General features: G+C 41.0%; 1 protein-coding gene across 1 annotated transcript in view; it reads left to right on the forward strand.

Moving 5' to 3' along the window:
• CCDC93 (coiled-coil domain containing 93) overlaps positions 1 to 13,283 on the forward strand; it is an 87,379-nt gene that overhangs the window by 39,969 nt on the left and 34,127 nt on the right. The gene's annotated exons all lie outside the window — the stretch shown is intronic.

Raw genomic sequence — 13,283 nt, forward strand, 5'->3', positions numbered from 1 at the left:
ATAAAGTGTTGTACACATAAATTCATGTAATGTTATAAACCAGCTTTTTAAAAATGGCATAGAATGTCTGGGGAATGGAGTTCTATTGTTTTCCCCGCCCTCCAAATCAATGCTTCTTAACATGGGTTTTCTAATCCAACTTTCATAGAATCCAGAGTATCCTGTATTTTAATTTACCACCTAGAAAAGGTGACAGTTGTCAAAGTGTCATCTGAGATTTGACCGGAAAAAGATTTAGGTCATCCTAAAAGTACCAGTAAAATCAAAAGACTTGAAGACATAGTTGTGGAAAGAGTGATTAATTCACTGCCCTAAGAAGAAGTTATCTTGGTTTGCAGTCAGCACACACACCTGGATGGCAAGAGGGTGAGTCTGTACCTGCCCTTAGGTCGCCACATGGCATTGCTGAATCCAGTTTTTACCAAAAGACAAATGGATGGGGCACTCACTGCTGTTCCTACAGGGACTCTGATTTTTATCTTCATACTTGCCCACTGCAAGCAGATAGGAGCTCAGATGATAAGAGGGGAAGCAAGTAGGCAGACCCTCCTTAGTATACCTGTCCTTGCTTGCGAGTCTTGAAGCTTACCTGCCTTCCCCATCAGCTCAGCAATTCCTGCTGGGCCTCTATCCCCTGAGCGTTCCCTACCTCACCCTTGTACAGTGATCCGATGGCTGCATTCTGTATTCTTGCTTCTCTGCGTCTGTTCTGTTCTTCCAGAAAAGAGTGAGATAGTAGTTTTGGACAGGTCTTTTTCCAAGGACGTATGTAATTAAAACTTCTCAAGGAGAATTGGAGTTCACCAGTTCATTGCTTGATTGTCTGCGTTATTTGCATTAAATATATAGCATTAAAGACAAGTACTTTTAAAATTAAATTGCCTTTAATCCTGTTCCCGTATCACAGTTATCTCACATTTGCATATTTAATCCGGTGTTTGTCCCCAGATATCCATGGTAACACCTAGTTGCAATCATCATGTGTGTCTAGAAGAGGTAGAACAGTGTAGTTACAAACACAGCATTGGAGTCCTATCTTGGTTCACGCCTGTCTCCTCAACTTCCTAGCTCTGTGACCTTGGGCAGTTTATTTAACTGCTTTGCTCTAGTATCTTCATCTATAAAATGGGAATAATAAAACTTTCCTGGCATGGCGTTGTGAAGATTAAATGAAATGTGAACAAAATGCCTAAAACAGTTCCTGGCACGTTATAGCCATGCACCTAATGGTAGGCTTTATTTGCACTTTTACAATTTGCTTTTTTTTTGGTCACATCAAATTCTAAACACTTTCCACGTTTCCAGTCTTCAGAATAGTTTTCACATGGATCTGATAGAGTAATTCATTACATTTCAGCTCATTTTTTATTATGTTTAATCCTTTAAGCTATGTAGAGTTCATTTTTATTTAGTCTAAGTGTACATTCATCCTAGTTTTCCTGCTCCTATCCACTTAATATCATTTATCAAATAATTTCTTTATACTCATTTGGAGATACTTTGTTATATTTTTGTATTTTAGATCTAATTTAAACTATGTATTTTCTTTATTGGTTTAAACTTCTATTTTTATTCAAGTTCCATGGTAAAATCATGTTTGCTTTTCTGTTTTTGTTATTTGCTTTATTTGTTTGCTATAGTCTTGTCAATATCCTCCAGCCAAAGACCACTAGGAACATACCCATAGTTGAACAAGTTGGGTTTATTGCTGGTTGTAGTGAGGGAGACCACACACCAATGGGGAATGATGCAGCATCTCAGTAAGGAGGCATCAGAAAAGACTTACGGGATTCAGACTTGTTTTAGGGGATTTGGGGGAAGCTTCAAGAAAGTAGAGCTTTGCTCTGTGTTGTATGCCTTAAGGAGGGGCAATTCAGTGAATATTATGTAAAGAAATCTATGAGACAGGGGCAGTGAATCAAGGTTGAAGCTGTATGCCCATGTTAGCTGGTATAGGGGGCTGTTTGATCATTTAGGGGATTTGAACAATGTTCAGGTTTCTGTCCATGTACAAACATGATTACAGAGTGGTCGATGCTTGTGCGTGTCTGATGTTGCTGTTCTCTGGAATTATTTACATTTAACACCGAAGCCTAGTATGAGTGCAGGCCAGCTCCCAGCAACATCAAGGCCTTGCTGAGAGTACCAGATTAGCTCTCAGATGTCAGGGGCTGCTTTTCTCTTTCTCTGAATTTAGTTATGTATTGCTACACAGGAATATTACATAAATGCGGTGGCCTAAAATAACATAGTTTATTATTGCACTTTCTGTGGGTCGGTGGTTGGCACAGTGTAGCAGGGTCCTTTGTTCCAGACTCTTACAAGGTTACAGTGAAGGTGCTGACCTGGCCTGCGGTCTCATCTGAGGCTTGACTGGAGAAGGATCCACTTCCAAGTTCACATGGTTGTTGGCAGCATTCAGTTCCTTGACACCCGTTGGCTGAGGTCAGCAGTTCTGGCAGTCAGCTGGAGGCTGCCCTCAGTTCCTTGCCAGGTGGGCCTCACCAACATCACTTATTTCATCAAAGCCAGCAAAGGAGGCACCTCCCCACAAGACAGACATTACAGTTTTATGTGACATAATTATGTACATGCATCCCACCACGTTTGCAGAGACTGTGGGGCTCTTTTAGAGTTGCCCACCACAGCGTATTTGTTTTTCTCTTTAATCTTACTGCCATACATTGGGCTGAAACAGGGCACTGGCAATCCATCTAAAACTCCATGCCCCTACCTTCCTGGCCTCAGTAATGAAACCCTTGAAAGTAGAGATGGGATTGGGGAATGCTCAGGAGGAAAGCCTTTGGTGGCACTTGAAAGAAACCCAAATTAGGCTGAGATCAGGATGGATTTTTTGCTTAGTGAAGAAAAGGGACGCAATAATTTGGGGAGGATGAAAGTGTGAAAGTGATTTTGTGACTAGGGAATGAATCAAACAGCCTGCCTGGTGCGAGTGGTTGGAAAGTCGACAGGCACTGAGAAATAAAAATGAAGTAAAAAACATGTGCAGGCTCCTCTTTCATTTGTAAAAGTTCACAGGTTCTTACAACAGTGTAACATGGTACGTAATCCATGTTTTTCAGAGCAAGTCCCTGAGATACATAACTCAATTTAATATGGTTCCTGTAAAGCAGGGAAGAGGAATGTGAATAAGCTTCCAGATACATAATTCATGAGTGTCAGCAGGCTCCGGCCAGGGAGCACCATCTCCCTTTGTTTCCAGAGGGTGACACTCTTCCCAGAATGTACTTGGTGAGGCACCACTGTGCTTCGTGGTGTTACTGTCCAACATGCTCACTGCCTCGTAGCATTCATTTTTGCAGGGAAGAAGAATCTAGTACTGTGATTTGCAGAAAACTAAAAGCTTGACTGTCCCCAAAATACTTCCACTGTACTATCCCAGAAGGAAGGAAAGGAAGCTGAGCCAGGCAAGGCTGGGCCAGGGAAGGTGCAGGGTGCCTAGAAAGGCAGGAAGGGACTCTCCTCAATGCCACATGTTAATCAACTGTACACCATTTTGACTCATCTGCGACTAAATCATTCTTGGTCAACATCTCCCTGAGACAGGATCTGAAAACATTTTGTACATCTAGAGGCACAGATCTGTCTTGGGGAATCAGAAGAATCTACCCTGAGTGCCTTCTCAGTGCCAGATACTTTAAAAAAATTTTTTTTATTAAAGTATAGTTGATTTACAACATTACATTACTTTTGGGTGTACAGCATAGTGATTCAGTATTTTATAGACTATACTCTGTTTAAAGTTATTACAAAATAATGGCTGTATTTCCCTGTGCTATACAATGTATCCTTGTTGCTTATTTATCTTATACATAGTATTTTGTATCTCTTAATCCCATACCCCTATCTTGTCCCTCCCCTAACCCTTCTCCCTACTGGTAGCCACTAGTTTGTTTTCTATATCTGTGCATTTGTTTTTTTATAGATTCTATATATAAGTGATAACATACAGTATTGTCTTTCTGTCTTATTTCACTGAACATAATACTCTCTAGGTCCATCCACGTTTTTGCAGATGGCAGAATTTCATTTTTTAATGGCTGAGTAATATTCCATTGTGTGTGGAGTGTGTGTGTGTGTGTGTGTGTGTGCGAGTGGTTGGAAAGTCGACAGGCACTGAGAAATAAAAATGAAGTAAAAAACATGTGCAGGCTCCTCTTTCATTTGTAAAAGTTCACAGGTTCTTACAACAGTGTAACATGGTACGTAATCCATGTTTCTCAGAGCAAGTCCCTGAGATACATAACTCAATTTAATATGGTTCCTGTAAAGCAGGGAAGAGGAATGTGATTTGTGATTTGCAGAAAACTAAATCTTCATTCATCTGTTTATGGACACTCGGGTTGCTTCCACATCTTGGCTATTGTATAAATAATGCTGCTGTGAACATTGGGGTGCATGTATCTTTTTGAATTAGCATTTTCAGGTTATTTTGATATATACCTATGAGTGGAATTACTGGATTATATGGTAGTTCTATTTTTAGGCTTTTGAGGAACCTCCATACTGTTTTCCATAGTGGCTGTATCAATTTACATTCCCATCAGTAGTGTACAAGGGTTCCCTTTTCTCCACATCCTAACTGAAATGTGTTATTTGTAGACTTTTTGATGATAGCCATTCTGACAGATGTGTGATAGCTCATTGTGGTTTTGATTTGCATTTCTCTAATAATTAGCGATGTTGAACATCTTTTCGTTTGCCTGTTAGCCATCTGTACGTCTTCTTTGGAAAATGTCTGTTCAGATCTTCCGCCCGCTTTTTAATTGGGTTGTTTGTTTTTTTGATATTGAGTTGTATGAGCTGTTTATGTATTTTGAATACTAACCCCTTATCGGTAATATCATTTGCAAATATTTTCTTCCACTCCAACAGTTGTCTTTTCATTTTGTCAGTGGTTTCCTTTGCTATGCAGAAGCTTTTAAGTGTAATTAGGTCCCATTTGTTTATTTTTGTTTTATTTATTTTTTTGCCTTAGGAGACAGATCCAAAAAAATATAGCTACAATTTATGTCAAAGAGTGTCCTGCCTATTTTCTCTTCCAGGAGTTTCATGGTTTCAGGTTTTACATTTAGGTCTTTAATTCATTTCGAGTTTGTTTTTGCATATGGTGTTGGGAAATGTTGTGATCTCATTCTTTTACATGTAGCTGTCCAGTTTTCCCAGCATCACTTGTTGAAGAGACTGTCTTTTCTCCATTGTATATTCTTGCCTTCTTTGTCGTAGATGAATTGATCATGGGTGTGTGGATTTATTTCTGGGCTTTCTATTCTGTTGCATTGATCTGTGTGTCTGTTTTTGTGCCAGAACCATGCTGTTTTTGATTTCTGTAGCTTTGTAGCATAGTCTGAAGTTAGGGAGCATGATACCTCCAGCTTTGTTCATTTTTCTCAAGAGTGTTTTGGCAATTTGGAGTCTTTTATGGTTCCATATAAATTTTATGATTATTTGTTCTAGTTCTGTGGAAAGTGTCATGGGTATTTTGACAGGGATTTCATTAAATCTGTAGATTGCTTTGGGTAGTATGGCTATTTTAATAATATTAATTCTTCCAATCCAAGAGCACAGGAAATCTTTCCATATCTTTGAATTATCTTCAGTTTCCTTTATCAGTGTTTTATAATTTTCAGAATATAGTTCTTTTACCTCCTTGTTTAAGTTTATTCCTAGGTATTTTTTTGACACAATTTTAAATGAGATTTTGTTTTTAACTTTCTCTTTCTGATAGTTCATTATGAGTATATAGAAATGCAACAGATTTCTGTGTATTAATCGTATCCTTCAACCTTACTGAATTCATTTATTACTTCTAATAGTTTTTTTGGTGGAGACTTTAGGATTTTCTTTATATAGTGCCATGTCATCTGTAAATAGTAATGGTTTTACATCTTCCGTTCCAATTGGATGTCTTTCTTTCTTTCTTCCTTTCTTCCTTTGTTTCTTGTCTGATTGCTGTGGTTAGGACTTCCAATACGATGTTAAATAGAAGTGGTAAGAGTGGTCATTCTTCTCTTGTTCCTGATTTTAGGGGAAAGGCTTTCAGCTTTTTCCCATTGAGTATGATGTTAGCTGTGGGTTTATCGTAAATGGCCTTTATTATGTTGAGATATATTCCCTTTATACCCACTTTGAGAGTTTTAATCATGAATGGATGTTGAATTTTGTCAAATGCTTTCTCTGCATCTATGATCATGTGATTTTTATCTTTCCTTTTGTTAATGTGGTCTATAACCTTGACTGATTTGCAAATATTGGACCATCCTTGAAATCCTGGAATAAATCCCACTTGAGCATGGTGTATGATTCTTTGTATGTGTTGTTGGATTCAGTTTCCTAGTGTTTCACTGAGGATTTTTGCATCTACATTTATCAAAGATATTGGCTTGTAATTTTCTTCTTTTGTAGTGTCTTTGTCTGATTTTGGTATCCAGGTAATGATGGCCTCATAGAATGAATTTGGGAGTTTTTCAGAATAGTTTGGGAAGGATAGGTATAAGTTCTTTGTATGTTGGGTAGAATTTCCCAGTGAAACCATCTGGTCCTGGACTTTTCTTTGCAGGGAGTTTTTTTTTTTTATTCTGTTGCACATCTAGTAATCTGTCAAATTATCTGTTTATTCTTGACTCAGTTTTGGCAGGCTATATGTTTCTAGAAACTTGTGTGTTTCTTCTGAGTTTTCCAATTTGTTGGCATAGAACTGTTCATAGCATTCTCTTATGATTTTTGTATATCTGTGGCATCATTTGTTATTTCTTCACTTTCATTTCTTGTTTTGTTTATTTGGGTACTCTTTCATTTTCTTCTTGGTGAACTGGCTAAGGCTTTATCAATTTTATTTATCTTTTCAAAAAAAAAGACAGCTGTTAGGTTCATGAATTTTTTTCCATTGTTCTTTTGGTCTCTATTTCCTCTCTTATCTTTACTATTTCCTTCCTTCTGCTGACTTTAGACTTTGTTCTTCTTTCTCTAATTCCTTTAGATGTTAGGTTAGGTTGTTTATTTGAGGTTTTTCTTGTTTCTTCTAGAAGGCCTGTATCACTATAAACTTCCCTTTTAGAGCTGCTTTTGCTGCATCCCATAGATTTTTTAAAGTTGTGTTTCCATTTTCATTTGTCTTGAGGTATTCTCTGATTTTCTCTTTGATTTTATTATTGGTTTTTTAGTAGCATGTTGTTTAGTCTCTACGTATTTGTGCTTTTCCTATTTTTCTTACTGTAATTGATTTCAAGTTTCATACCGTTATGGTTGGGAAAAAAATGCTTGATATAATTTCTGTCCTCTTAAAGTTGTCGTGACTTATTTTGTGGCCTAGCATGTGATCTGTCCTGGAGAGCATTCCATGTGTACTTGAAAAGAACGTGTATTCTGCTGTTTTGAAATGGAGTGTCCTGTAGATATCTATTAAATCCAACTGGTCGATTGTATCATTTAAGACCACTGTTGCCTTATGGGTGATCTGTCCATTGATGTAAGTGGGGTGCTAAAGTCCCCTACTATTATTGTATTATTGTCAATTTCTTCATTTATGTCTGTTAATATTTGCTTTATACTTTTAGGTGCTCCTGTATTGGGTGCATGCATATATGGTAACAAGTAAAATATCCTCTCCTTGGATTGACCCCTTGATCATTATATAGTGCCCTTCTTTGTCTTTTGTTATAGACTTTGTTTTAAAGTCTATTTTGTCTGATACGAGTATTGTTACACCTACTTTCTTGTCATTTCCATTTGCATAAAATATCTTTTTCCATCCCCTCATTTTCAGTCTGTATATGTCTTTAGCTCTGAAGTGAGTCTCTTGTAAACAGTATATAAATGGGTCTTTTTTTTTTTAATCCAGTCATCTACCCTGTGTCTTTTGATTGGAACATTTAGTCCATGGATATTTAAATTAATTATTGATAGGTATGTACTTATTTCTGTTTTATTACTTGTTTTCCTGTTGTTTTTATCATTCTTCTCTGTTCATTTCTTCTTCTTCTTGTTTCTTCCCTTGTGGTTCTTTAGTAGTATGTTTGTGTTTCCTTCTAGTTTTTGTGTATCTATTGCTGGTTTTTGATGTGTGGTTACCATGGGGTTCATGTATCTTGGCTTATAACTGTATCTGTTGATACTTGTGGTAGACTGATAGTCAGTTGTTTAAGTCCAAACACATTCTAAAAGATCTGCATTTTTTTACTCCCCTCCCCCATGTTTTGTGGTTTTGATGTCCCATTTTACAGCTTCAGGTCTATCCCTTCACCATTTATTGTAGTCAGAGTTGCTTTTCCAGTTTTTTGTCTTTAATCTTTGTACTAGCTTACTTAAGTGGTTGATCCTCAGCCCTCACTGAGGCCTTTCCTAGTTGGATTTTTCCTTTTCTATAGATTCTTACTTCTTGTTATATAGCCTTTTCTTTTCCACTTAGAGAAGACCCTTTAACATTTCATTTAGGGTAGGTTTAGCATTGATGAACTCTCTTAGTTTTTGCTTATCTGAGAAGTTCTTTATTTCTCCTTCAATTCTAAATGATAAACTTGCTGGGTAGAGTATCCTGGGTTGCAGGTTTTACCCTCTCAGCATTTTGAGTGTATCCTGCCACTCCCTCTATCCTGCAAAGTTTCTGCAGAAAAATCAGCTGATAGCCTTGTATATGACTCTGTTTTTCTCTTGCTGCCTTTAGAATTCTCTCTTTGTTTTTAACTTTTGCCATTTTAATTATGATATGTCTTGGCATGGGTCTGATTGAGTTCATCTTGGTTGGGACCCTCTGAGCTTCCTATACCTTAATATCTGTTTCCTTCTTCAAGTTTGGGAATTTTTCAACCATAATTTCATCAAATATATTTTTGGCTCCCTTCTCCTACTGGGACCCCTACAGTGTGAATGTTGGTAATGCCTGGTGTTATCTCAGAGATCTTTTAAACTGTTCTCATTTTTTCATATTTGTTTTTTTCTTTTTGCTGTTCCAAGTGGGTGACTTCCATAATTCTATCTTCCAGGTCACTTATGCGTCCTTCTGTATCACTTAGTCTGCTATTAATTCCTTATAGTGTTTTTCATTTGTTACTGTATTTTTCACTTCTGACTGGTTCTTTTTTATATTTTCTATTTCCTTGTTAAAATTCTCACTGTGTTCATCTATTCTTTCCCCTAATTCAGTTAGCATTTGTATTACTAATGCTTTGAATTCTTTATCTGGTAATTTGTTTACTTCTCTTTCATTATTTATTTTTTCAGAGGTTTCTCTTGCTCTTTCAGTTGAGACCAGTTCCTCTGCCTTCTCATTTTGCTTAACTTTCTCTGCCTCTATGAACTTACGTGAAACAGTAGTTATCTGTTACAGTCCTGAAGGGTGTCCTTATGTGGGAGTGTCCCTGTACAGACTACATTTGCCTCCTGCCTTTGGTGGGAGAGCTGGATTTGACCTCAAAGCAAGTCACATCTTTCCTCAGTGTGTGCTGGCAGCTCTCACCTTGGTAGAAGGTGGGGCTATAGATGGAGGGGCTAAAGCTGGAGCCAGCTGTGAGCTCAGGCTTCCCCTCTGCTCTGTGGCCATTACTGCCCTATCAGGGGCAGGGGCAGGGGCAGATCCCCAGCTGCTGTAGCAGAAGCCCTGAGGTTTGGCTCCAAGCCAGCTGTGTTCCCTTTAAGTGTATGCTCTCCCCTTTCTCAGCGCTGGGACCCTTTCCCCAGACGGGGGAGCAGTGCTGGAGCGAGATGGGACCTGTGTGGGCTCTCGGCTCATGACGGGGCGCGGGCTGTGGTGACCCGGCCACAGACAGAGGTCAGGGCTGCCTCCCTACGCTGCCTGTGCAAGCACCGCAGTGGCTGCTCCCATCCTGCTCAGATGCAACCTCGGGGCCACGTCTTCTTTGTCCCTCACAGCCAGCCCCTGCCCCAGCCTCTGCCTTCCCCGCCCTGTTGTGGAGCCATGCCACAGGGCAGATGGGGCCCATGTGGGCTCTCAGTCTCTATCGGGGTGTGGACTGTGGAGTCCAGGTGCCGTCAGAGAGCAGGGCTGCTTCTGATGCACTGGCTGAGCGAGTGCCAGCAGTGGCCGAGCTCTCTCCCCAGTCCACCGTGGAGCTGCGATGTGAAGTAAGCTGGGCTAGGGTGTTCACTTGTCTCAGGCAGGGGCACATGCCAGGGTGGGAAATGAGGCAACCACTGGAGCAGTCCTCCGTCCGCCCTCCACCCTGCCCTGAGAGCAAGCCACCGCAGACATGCTTCTCTCCAGCGGAGTCCAGCCTTCCCACAGCCCTCCTGTTTGTCCGTCCCACTGGTGTTCCAGTCAGCTCGAGGGGCTCATCTTCCCGGTGCTGGACCCCGGGAACGGGGAGCCCAACATGCGGCTTGAACTGCTCATTCCCCAGGGTGGATCTCTGCCCATGTAATCTCCCTTTTCCTCTGACTCCCTTCCCAGGGGACCCGACCTGATTGCTTTTCTTCCCTTCCCGCCTGATTCCGTGTGGATCTTTCTTACAGCCTTGGTTGTACAGGAGTCTTTCTGCCATTTTCCGGTTAGTTTTCAGTGAGAACTGTTCCGCCTGTAGGTGTGTTTTGGATGTGTTCATGGGAGGGGTGAGTTCCACTTCTACTCCACCATTTTGATCGATCTCCTTTCCAGGTACTTTTTGTACCACTATCTTATTTAATTTTCAAAACAGCATGCTGCCTCCTTGCTTATAACCCTCTGCCTTCCTCCATCCGTATGTTGATACTTGCTCGTGTGTAATTGAAGCTACCTGTTTATGTGTGCGTGGACCACACTTTACGCTTCTTCTCTGTAACCTCGGAGCCTCACCACGCGCCAGGCAGTGTTGCTGCTTAGTACGTAAGCATGTGATACTATATCTGTTTTATAGATGGGATGGTCATCAGAGGCATTAAGTAGCTTGTGTACTACCATGTAGCTAGTAAGTTCCAGGTTTGCATACAGGACTGTCTGACTTTGAAACCTGTCTCTGTGGCAGGGTGGAGTGTCCTCAGGGGGCAGCAGGGACGGCCTCCTTGGCCATCTTTAGTGTCTGCCTCCCAGGCTTTGCAGTGGCCAAGCCTCTTTAGACTCTCCCACTGTCTGACTGCCCAGTGGGGCTGAGTGGAGTGAAGAAGCCAGGTCACGTTGGGAACTAACCACAGAAAGAAGTAAAAAACTGACGCAGCCCAAGCACTCACACACAGTCACGCCTAAGCTACTAAAAACTGTGGGATTTTCTGTTTGGGGTATGTGAGCGGCTTTTCATATCACTGGAAAATGCCACATTAAAATATTCTCATCCATCTCTCCAGAGTGGAATATCCTAGCCAGAAGACTGTCAACATCTTGATCTTATTTTAAGGTGAGATGCATTTGGGGTCATCAGGGGACTTATTTGTGGAGGAAATTCTTTTTCTCAATAGGTTTTGGAAACTTTCCTGTCCAGCACAGGGACCTTGCCTGCATCAGAAGGTCATGGGGTGCTTAGGAACTAGGAGACTCTGACTTTCGTTAGAGAATCTGTCCTGAGCTGAGCTGGAACCGGTGTGATTTCTAATAAGCTCAGGTATGAATGATTCTAATCTCATCACCTGACCCCACCGGAAAAACTTTTCTTCTAGCAGCATTAGCACGTAAGGTTGGGGAAGAAGTGTGGTACAGGGGAGGAGGTGCCCTCTTGGGGCCCTCCTACTGTGGCCGCAGACAGAAAAACCCAGGTTGGGATTCGGGAGGCGGTGGGGTGGCGAGGTCGGGGAGGATTTTTAAGCCCCTTCCTTCTAGGCTCCATTTTTTCACTTAAGGTCACAGATGTTAGACAGGTCATATTCCAGATCTATAAACTTCTGGAGGGCCAAGATTTCATCTTTCATCTCTGTGTTCCTGTTGCCTGGCACATAATAACGCTCGCCCATAGTTGCGGGTGCCTCTCCTTCCTAAGGCTTTTCTCTGATGTGTGGGTCAGCTCCGTGTCGTCTCCTTCGTAGCACTGCTCACAAGGCACTATTTCATTTGCCTCTGCTTGTCTCCCAGGACTACAGTGTGTGCTGTCAGCCAGGGCTGGGAGCATTGTACATGCCCCGTGCCTAACGTAATGGGGTTTTCATAAACATTTGTTGAAGGAAGGAGAAAAGGAAGGGAGGAAGAAGAAGGAACGAGAAGAGCTTTCAAAACTCTCTCTTGCTCTGTCACGATGAAGGCTTGGGGAGAATGTGGTGGGTATAGCACCTTTATGGATGAGCGGGTGTCACCTGACTAGACGGTGAGATCTGTGTCTTTTTCCACGTTTCCAGTGCCTAACACTGTGCCCCAGTAAAGCTTAGCTGATGAAACAAAGGAAGGTGGGGAGAGAGATTTAAAACCATCAGAATTTGGAGATGAAGGAACCCTGTATATCTAGAGAGAATATGCTAATATGTTTGTGTCTCCAAACTGCTCCAAGATTTCCTAAATTCTGAGTTATGTAACACGGAAACTAACAGCGAAGAGAATGATACAAGCTAATGAGTTGTTGACCTGGTGGGATTGTCTCAAGTCACACAGCATAACCTATACCTTTCAGGGCCTTTATCAATTTGGATAAAGACATAGGAATTAGCTTCATCAAATTTAAACGTCACTTAAAGCTGGAATAGAAAAGGTGGCTAATAGATTGGAGAATAGAATCAACATTCAAAAATATCTTAGACTGAAATGTTAAGCCCAAACAAATAAATTCATTTTTTAAGGAAGGTAAGAGTGAACTATTTTATTTCAGAAAAATCAGTCATACCAGTTCAGGATTCGATGAGGATGCCGTCCGACCTGACATTAGTTCACGGGGTAAAAGTGGGAGGTTTTGGATTTTGTTCACACCTCCTAAATATTAGCTGCATTCTGGGCAGATAGACTGTATTGCTCACCTTGGGACCCAGAGCTGTGTATTAGACTCAGCAAGTTTACATGAATATGGGTCTTTGAAATTCATGGGACTTCGTTAGTGAGGGTCAAGAATATTGAAAAGCACATTTATGTATCTGGTTTCGTTAATGGGAGCAGAGTGTAGATCAGGGAAAGTGAATGATCCCATCCTGTCTGCAGTGCTCAGATTCCATTGGGAATGCTCAAAAAGGGTTATGAGCTACGGTATGTCCAGGGGATAGCCAAGATGGTGAAAGGAGCCGACATCTTATTATGAACAGGAGAGAAGACAGAGCTGTGGGTGCTTCTTTGTTAGAAAAGTTGGACCATTACACAAGAGTGATTACACTTTGTCTCTGTGGCTTCCGGGGGGAGCGGGTACGTGTGTGTGAGTTTGCAGGTCCAT

This window comes from Phocoena phocoena, chromosome 7 (assembly GCF_963924675.1).
Source record: "Phocoena phocoena chromosome 7, mPhoPho1.1, whole genome shotgun sequence".
Classification (NCBI taxonomy): domain Eukaryota; kingdom Metazoa; phylum Chordata; class Mammalia; order Artiodactyla; family Phocoenidae; genus Phocoena; species Phocoena phocoena.